Here is an 8,479-nt window from a genome sequence, read left to right as displayed (position 1 = left end):
AGATCCTGCATCTACAGATGAAGGTAGCACTGCTCTTCTACGGCTCCATGCGGGATCTTGGTTGGAGAGAATCATCACAGGAGCTAATTTTATACCTTGTCAACCAAAAATAACTCACCCTCACTTCTAGGAAATCAGTTGTGGGCTACCAAATAAAATAACAGTCTTTTTCCCAGCTTCAGTTATAGATAAGGGTTTTTGTCTGGAAGATGTGTGTGAGTAAAAGACTTCATTCACATCAAACTGTGGTTGAATAAAGTATGTGCTCATTGGAGTTGGCTAGCTAAATACGTGAACAGGGAATGCTTTTAACATTTGTATAGATAAAAGATATTGTGATACAGTATTTGCAGGCTGTGGTCTGTTGAGATCCATGGAATATAACTTTATCCATAAAGGCAAGTTCATTGACATCAGTGGGACTAACTGCAATTCATAAACCCAGTAGCTCCATGAAGCCTTTGCAGGCTGAAGGCCTCAGTATGTAACTTAAAGGCTCCATTTCACAAAGACTTTACTGAGGCTGTCCTGACTGTATCAATACAGTGCTTTTCCACTGAATCCTCACCATCTTTCTAAAGCAGAATTTCATTTCAAAAAAGAAACAAACAACTCTATGAACCTTGAAAAGCCCATTATCCAGGAACAAACCATACATTCCTTGAGATCTCAATTCCTTTATTTATTTCTTTATAAAATAAAAATCTAGGATCTTTCCAAGAAATCACCAAGTGCACTGGCCTTACGGATGCTGTTCTGAATATTTAGCTTCCCCCAAATATCATTGGTAGACACAGACATTAAATCCATCCTTATTTCAACAATTTACCAAGACAATGATTTCTTGTCTCCTCCCTATAGCAGTAATCAGCACAAAACCAGTCAGTCCTCTTGCCTTCCTCACATCACCATTTTTACAGCTGAACATTGATCTTTGTGCATTCCAGTGAATCCCAGCATAGAAACCAAGCCTCTGCTGAAGCTACAGTCTCAGAGATGGATTGTGATGTACTGTAACCTGCCTGTCATGTCCCATGCCTGTTCCATGCTGCTGGTGGATTCAGATTTGTCTTTTCATGCTTCTCTAAGCCTTCTTCTTTTGACTGCTTCAAATTCTGCCAGTGTTTGCCTGGTGGGGCAGTTTGTGTAGGGCAACTCTGAATGGGTCTTTCTACTTTTTACTGCAGAATAGTCCAGGGACTCCACAGTGTTAGGTCCAGATCTCTCCTAACAATTCTACCTGTTCCCAAGCAGGTACTCACACAAGTCTGTGTGATGGTAACACCCTGTGGTGAGGCATCCAAACCAAGCCAGAGCTCTGTGCTGGCCCTTCCCTTGCTCAGGCAGCATTCAGAGATGAGTTGGCAGCTGGGGATGGGAGAGGAGTTGGGACATATTATGACATGCATTTTGTAAAGTTTTTTTAGTACGTCCATGCCATTCATAATTCATGTTGAATAATACTTACTTGTGCTGTGCCACCAGCTGCTTGCTGTTTTATAGCAGTGCCATTAGTTCACTACTAGAAAATGACAATGAGCACCCAATACAGCTGGGCTGTTAGTGCAGGAACATAATGCATAGAAAGAGATTAAGTGAGTATGCAGAAGCACTTGCTCCACCATATCCTAAACAATGGCATCATGGAGAGCATTATTCTACCCTTGACTATTAAAACACTTATGTCCTGTTGCAAATTCTGAAAATTAAGGAAGACATTTCTTCCTACCTTCAAGACCTTCTGTGGGAATTAAGTACTTACTTTTCTCATCCTTCCCTTCAGTCGTTACCAACACTTCTCATTAACAATCTTGGTTTCATTTTTTGCCCTAGCTCATTTTTGCTAAGAAATTTTTCCATGTTGACAGGGATTTGCTCTTTTGTCTCTACAGACAATTGATGAAAATCATCTGATTATTTGTATGGCCATATCCTACCTTATTCTGTTTTGTCCTCAGATGGTCATCCTCTCAGCTTTAACCTCTGATTCTAGGCTCTAACAATATATTTTCAAAGCTCTGCCAAGTCCATACTGACCATGTCCTCCTGATTTTAGCCCTTCAGTACTGACAGCCCTTCTCAGTTTCTCTTGTGTATTATTAATTCTTCATCTCCAAGGTTATAAATAAAGTTATTCTTACTTCTCTATGTCAACACCACCATCAGTTTTACATACAGCACTTACATTTGCATGAGTGGTGGTTTTTCTTAAAAATCCCCAATTTTGCAATGCTTTACTGTAAATGATGCAATGTGAGACCATATGCTCACATCTGGTCAGTGGTGGTCCTCGTAGCTCTGAAATGAATGCTGCTCACCCTGGTAGTTTGTGCATTTAGCTGATGATAAGTCCATTTATCCTTTTGCATTCCCAGCTGAGATTCTCAATGCCTCCTTCTGAGCATAATTTAAAGGGAGTGATATGCAATCAGGAGGTTTTTAGAGAACAGTAAGGTGCTTCTCATTTTACCTGGGCACTTATCAGGCTCTCATTTTTCTCACCAAATAGCAGTGGCACTCACAAGCACAAGAAGATACCAGGAAACACTCAGCCAGGCTCTCTAATGTTGAGCAGGACATTTTGCTGGAGCAAATTTGCAGTATTTCTCTATAGCTGAAGATTGCCTATGACTTGGTGTAGTCACCTGGCACTCTGGGGCCAATGAGAGCCCATGGCTATCTTTATGTTCTTTTGTTACAGAAAGATTAAAAGCTTCTTACAGGGTAATGACTACTTCTGTTGCCATGTCACTTTAGAAGTCTGGTTTTTAAGCCCTTTTGGGATTCAGTACCAAGGAGTGGGTGTGCACTATTACCCTGTATTTGATCTGTGAAAGGAATGGGGTCGCTGGGATAAAAAGAAAGTTTCATCACTGTCTTGTGCAAAGTAACCAACATTCCAGGTAACCAACCTTTAGAGCTGCATAGTTAACTCCTCTGAAGGCTTATGGGTGCAAAATGTGTGTTACAGAGATTAGAGAGGGAAGGGAAAGGGGAGGCTTGGACAGAGATTTCAGGAAACCATTGCTTCACTTAGTGAAAGGTCAAAGGTTGGACTCAATGATCTTACAGGTCTTTGGCAACCTAACTGATTCTGTGAATCTGGAAAGAGATACCAGTGGCTTGGCCAGGATCCCCTACACTGGTTGGGCTCCTGGTGGTGGTTGAAGGTTGCTGAGCAGTGCAACAATTTTCAGAGTATTCGTATGTTTGTTTCATCCCAGAGGGATTCAGGTTGCCAAAAATCCATACAGGAGCCCTGACATGGCAGCTGCACAATACTTGCTGGATAAACTTGGTTTTTCCACTGCTGTGGTCTTGTCCTTGCTGGGAGATGTGGTTTTTTGGTAATAAAAGCAACAAAACAGCAGCAAAGGGAAATATGCGGTAGATGGCACAGCACATATCATCAAATCTGTCTTGAAAAGCGGCAGGCACCTCTTAGACTTTCAAAGATACAGTGCATAGTAAGGAAAATCACAGCAATTTCACACGCCACATGAGCTGGGCTCTGAATTCATGGAAGCAATTCGCGTGTTGTGCTTCCTTCTAAACTTCTTTTAAATGTCTTTCAAGAATACTGTGTAATTTTAGTCTACGCTGCTCATTTTCCCCATCGACCAAACTGTAGATGTATAAAACAGCATATTACAAGGAATCATACTTAAATTTATCAATATTTCCCAGTGAACCTGTACATTAATTCAGATTAGACCTCCTACTGTTTTAATTCTGTAACCTGAGTAAACCACACTCCTAATACATCATGTACTATAAAAAATACATACCCAAGATGCTGTTAAGCTAATCACTATTATTTTTCACTTGACACACTGCGTTTATATTTTTGATAAGACTTTGTATCATCTGCCTGTTTCCTGGAGCTTTGGCAAATGCATACATGCAATGCATATTATCTCAGAAATCTGTATTTTTCATACACAGTTTTAAACTTCTAAAATATTTCAAAGTTCTCATTAAGTTTTTGGGTCTTTTTGAATCTTGGTATATGTGTAAAGATCTGATAAGTAGAAAATTAAAGTAGTTTCCTTAGAATTAATACTTTTCCTTTAGATATCTCAAGATTGAAATTATTTTTAAAATTATGTTTCCTTCCTAGAAAAAAGCTAGTAGAACATATAGTTACGGATTTCTGTGTATAATGGAAAAGTAGTCCCTTTCCTTATGGGCCAAGTGACTTTGGAGCCTAAAAATATAATTTAAAATTATCCAAATTCAGTTAGTATTCAAGAAGTAGTATATCCCAGATAAGGATTTTCAAAGGGTTTAAGAGGATTCAATGTTTTTCTTTAGCTCTTCTTCCTGTAAGGACATTGGGATGTCATCCAGCAGCATTTTTGAAGGGCGAGTCTGCTTGATACATTTCTGTGGAAACCTTGGCTGCATTGGCATTCATAAGACTAAGAGAGAAACATGATCCAGGTAAGGTCTCTGAATGAAGACAAAATCAGATGAAAAAATATGCACATAATGCTGCATAAAACTCCCAACTTAGTTTTTTCAGCATTATTTCCCCCGGCAAAGTCAATCTCAATCCTCTCTTTTCAATATTTTACCTCCCTCAGCTATTTGTCTCCTTGCTCCCTCTGATGTGAAACACCTTCTTTTACTTTCCTGGTGTTTAGGGTTTGGAAAAGTGCTGAGGATTGAGCTGAGATCTCACCAGCTGTAGGGCAGCAGCACATTCTCACAAGATCAGCTGATGAGCAGGTGAAGGGAGTGTCTCTGCCTGGATCTCTGCTGATTTGGGACAATACCTTCCTGTGCTGTTACACTGCCAGCTCTGTTAAAACACATGAAGAAGGTTTCAGCAATGTCAGATGAGTATCGCAGATTTTCTAAACTCAATCTGCCTTTTTGCCTCCAGCTAAAGGACAGTGGAGGGACAGGAGGATGAAGGGCCAAGGAGGACAAAAAAATGGTGGATTTGAATTGCAGGCAGGAACTGAATAGCCCATAAAAGCTGTTTAAAAATCCAGAGACAGAGAGGAGAGCAAGTGATGAGTTTTTAACAGTAGACAGATTTTATGGCAAGGAAGCAGAGCATTTCTGTGTTTAACTGTGCTTACAATTAATCAACTTTTAATTCTGTTCATTAAGCTTCATTATTATGAAGCAGTGTATTATCGTCACAAAGGAGTGGATTTGATTAAATTTTGAAGTGGAACAATTCAAAAATGGTGCTGCAACCTAACAGAGCTTGCTAAAATCCACACAACAGGGGTTCTCCCACAATAAATGAAATAGAGATTGTCCCTTTTTATCAGATAAGAATTTGGCTGTAGATCCTAGGACTTTCTTATTTGTCCCCATATATTTATGGTATGGGGGGTGTGTGTTATAAAACTAATTAGCACAGTTTCATACACAACTGCAAGACTGATTTTCCCTATTGCAAAGCAGCTCAGGTGCCACTGTGATGGTGTTAATGTTCTCATGTGCGAATGATATTAGTTACCCTAACACAGACACATAATGGGGCAATTTTCCCAAGTTTATTTTTTATTTTTTCCAGCAGGAAATTTCCTACTTCAAGGAGTAATTTCTGAAGCACTCCCTTTTAATTAAAGCCAGTTCTCATGTGATTTTTTCTTAATGCATAATTCAGGTTTTACTAGACTAAAAAACCCAGGGAAATCTGGACTGAGTGTATGTGTTGACTTTCCTCACTCAAAGATGTGACTATCTACCTTTGAGCACCATTTCCAGCCTGTAATAAAGAGTTTGCTGCAAGGTTAATGAAAAGAATTTTGCTAATTCTTGATTTTATAAAGAATCTGAATCCAAGTCCAGCCAGTACCTCTTCCCATTTCTGCTGGATATATAAAGTTCCTCAGCCATCTTTCATTTTTTTTAATGCTTCTTGACTTGTTTCAGGTTGTCCTATGAACTTGGTTCTTCTCACTGACAATACCCTGATCATGAAAACACACAGCAACTACCTCCTCTTGAAACACAGACATTTATTATCCAGAGAATATGGCACATGGTAATTTTCCAAAGCCAAATTATCATGTAATCCCACTCTGGGATTTCTCTTTACCAAAGCATGTTCCATGTTGCCTTAGATGAGGGACTGGACATTATTTTAGAACCTGTTTCAAATCCTGTTCACTTCCTGAGGAACTTTATGTCTTTCAAGTGAATACTGCAATTAAAAATGCACTTGGAGGTATGAAGCCAAACATAGAGTCTGGCCTCAGGAAATCCATGGCTCTCGTTTCCTCTGGATCCCTTGGGAAAATGCGCTTGTTATGAAATCTTAATGATGTCCTGCCTTTAGGAATTGCTCCTACTGCCTTTCTCTCACTTACATAATTACATTTGCTGTGTTGCAATCTGCAAGGAACAATGTTTGGGACACGCCAGGACTTGTTTGCCTTATTGACACAAACAGTCTGATGGAAAGCCCTGGGATTATTCATGTGAATGGACTCAGCAGGGTGTAGCCCATTCTCTCACTGCTGTAGCACTCGGTTTTGGGGAATATTCACAGTCTTTCACAGATTCATGTGTGCCTAACTACTGAGGAACTTGCTCTGAGCACACAGCCATGTTTCTCTGGGTACTTCTTGACTGAGAGCTCAGTTTGCTGGCCAGGAGATGCTGTTGTGTGCAAAAAAATATTTTCTAAATCAAAACCTGACTTTGTGTCATGTCTTCAGATGGGGGTAACAGCCTTTCAAACAGTGCTGAAGCAGCAGGATCTCTGCTCTTCTGAGTTTGGAGGGAAGTCAAATGTTCATCTCTGCTGGCCCAGGCTAACGCTGTCACAAGAAGGCAGCAGAGGAGGCTGCTGGCTCTGGACTCTGAATATTAAGATGCAAAACAAAGTGGAGTGGTTCCAGCAGAGCTCAGCTCACTGCTCCTAGCACAGTCACACTGCTAAAGCAGGGATATGCTACACAGATTGCTTTTTTAGTCCTTGACTGACTGGGCTATCCTAGTTTTGACAGGATTCTCTTTCCAGAGAATTTCAGTTCAGAGTCAAGTAAGTGTGAACAAAACTGGTTCATTTCTAACAAATGGCAATTTTTCTGGAAATATAATTGCTAATGTGTCTTTCAACTAGTTTTGCCACTTGCTGAATGCTTTAAAACTGGTTCTGTCAGTACAGTTTGGAACTAGCTCCTTAAAGCCTCATTCTTCCCCGAGTTCAACAGTATTTAAAACTGGCTTTTTTTTCATAGATAGTCTGAAACTCTGAGAACTTTTACTGAGCTTAGACATTTTTTCTCATTTTATAAACTTACATCTTAGTATATATGCTACAATATAAGGGATTATAAGTCTTTTGTCTATGTTGAATGCAATATGGGGTTGGTACCACTCTGCTGAGATATTTGGGAAGAATTGGTTCTCAGAGAATTTCCTTTTTTTGTTGAACAATCAGACAAATCTTCATGATGGCTTGGGACATATAATAATAATAACAACAACAATATAATAATGGCAATAATAATAAAACCAATAATAACAATAATAATACAATAACTATAATAATTGTTGCAATAATAATAATAATAATAATAATAATAATAATAATACCATGGGAAGTTTTGTTTCAACTTAAGTAGGAGAACTTGGAGATGGCTTTACACATGAGCATGGATGATAAGAACAAACTTTGTCTTTCTTTGACAAAGGAGTAAAAAAACCTGTACAAAAACAGTAACATAGAAATGCTTTTAGAGCTGAATTGTTTGTCAGCATGTATGGGATATTCAGCATTCTTGGAATCTCTTTCCTTTGATTTGCATCAAAGTAGAAGCAGGAACAGGAAACTATGAATACCTTCTTTATCCTTTGAGATCTGGCTGGTGAAGTTGGTTAAAGTGTTATGGAACATTTTTTCTCCTCGCTAAATTACAGGGAAAAAAATAGGAACATGAGCACACAAAGAAAAAAACACAGAATAAGATTCCTCTATAACTCCTTTCCCTCCTTTCCCCCAGGACAAAAATGAAAACCACTTTAGAGGAAATTCTTATATTTATATAAAATAAAGTGGTTTTTTTTCCCTGCTACCATCTAACTTCCAATGAATAAGAATTACTTTCATGCTATGTCAGACGGGATTTTAGTTGAATTTACCCTGAGCTATATAAGCATTAGAAAGTGAAACCTTTTTTCCATAGATGAGTCTGTTCATGGCTTGAATATTACAGTTTGCCTTATTACATCTCATGGATTGAAGCCTAAGGCTCTGTGAGTGAGTTGCCCAAAACTGAAGGACCCTTACAAGCTTTGACAACCAACAACCCGCATTAACAAATGATGTGGACATTTCATTTGAAGTGGGAAGAATAAAGAACATTACTTTAAGTCAGTGAGGAAAATGAAAGACTTAATATAGGTTGAGTACAAAAGATGAGTCCAAACCTGATTGCTTTCTGTAGAATAATTAGAAGGAGGCACTCTAAAAAATTTACACTCTTTGACAAGTTCCTTCTTCAAA

General features: G+C 38.8%; 1 long non-coding RNA gene across 1 annotated transcript; it reads right to left on the bottom strand.

Annotated features, from left to right (window-relative positions):
- Nucleotides 1–778: 778 nt before the first annotated feature.
- On the bottom strand, nt 779–7,874 carry LOC146435900 (uncharacterized). The gene is made up of 3 exons (XR_014852860.1): nt 7,816–7,874; nt 4,685–4,804; nt 779–3,625 (listed from the first exon to the last, which is right to left on the bottom strand). It is a non-coding gene; the product is annotated as an uncharacterized LOC146435900 (long non-coding RNA).
- Nucleotides 7,875–8,479: the final 605 nt, after the last annotated feature.

This window comes from Lichenostomus cassidix, chromosome 5 (genome assembly GCF_008360975.1).
Source record: "Lichenostomus cassidix isolate B80296 chromosome 5, HeHo_3.0, whole genome shotgun sequence".
NCBI classification, from domain to species: Eukaryota; Metazoa; Chordata; class Aves; order Passeriformes; family Meliphagidae; genus Lichenostomus; species Lichenostomus cassidix.
This window is presented reverse-complemented; position numbering and strand designations above follow the sequence as displayed.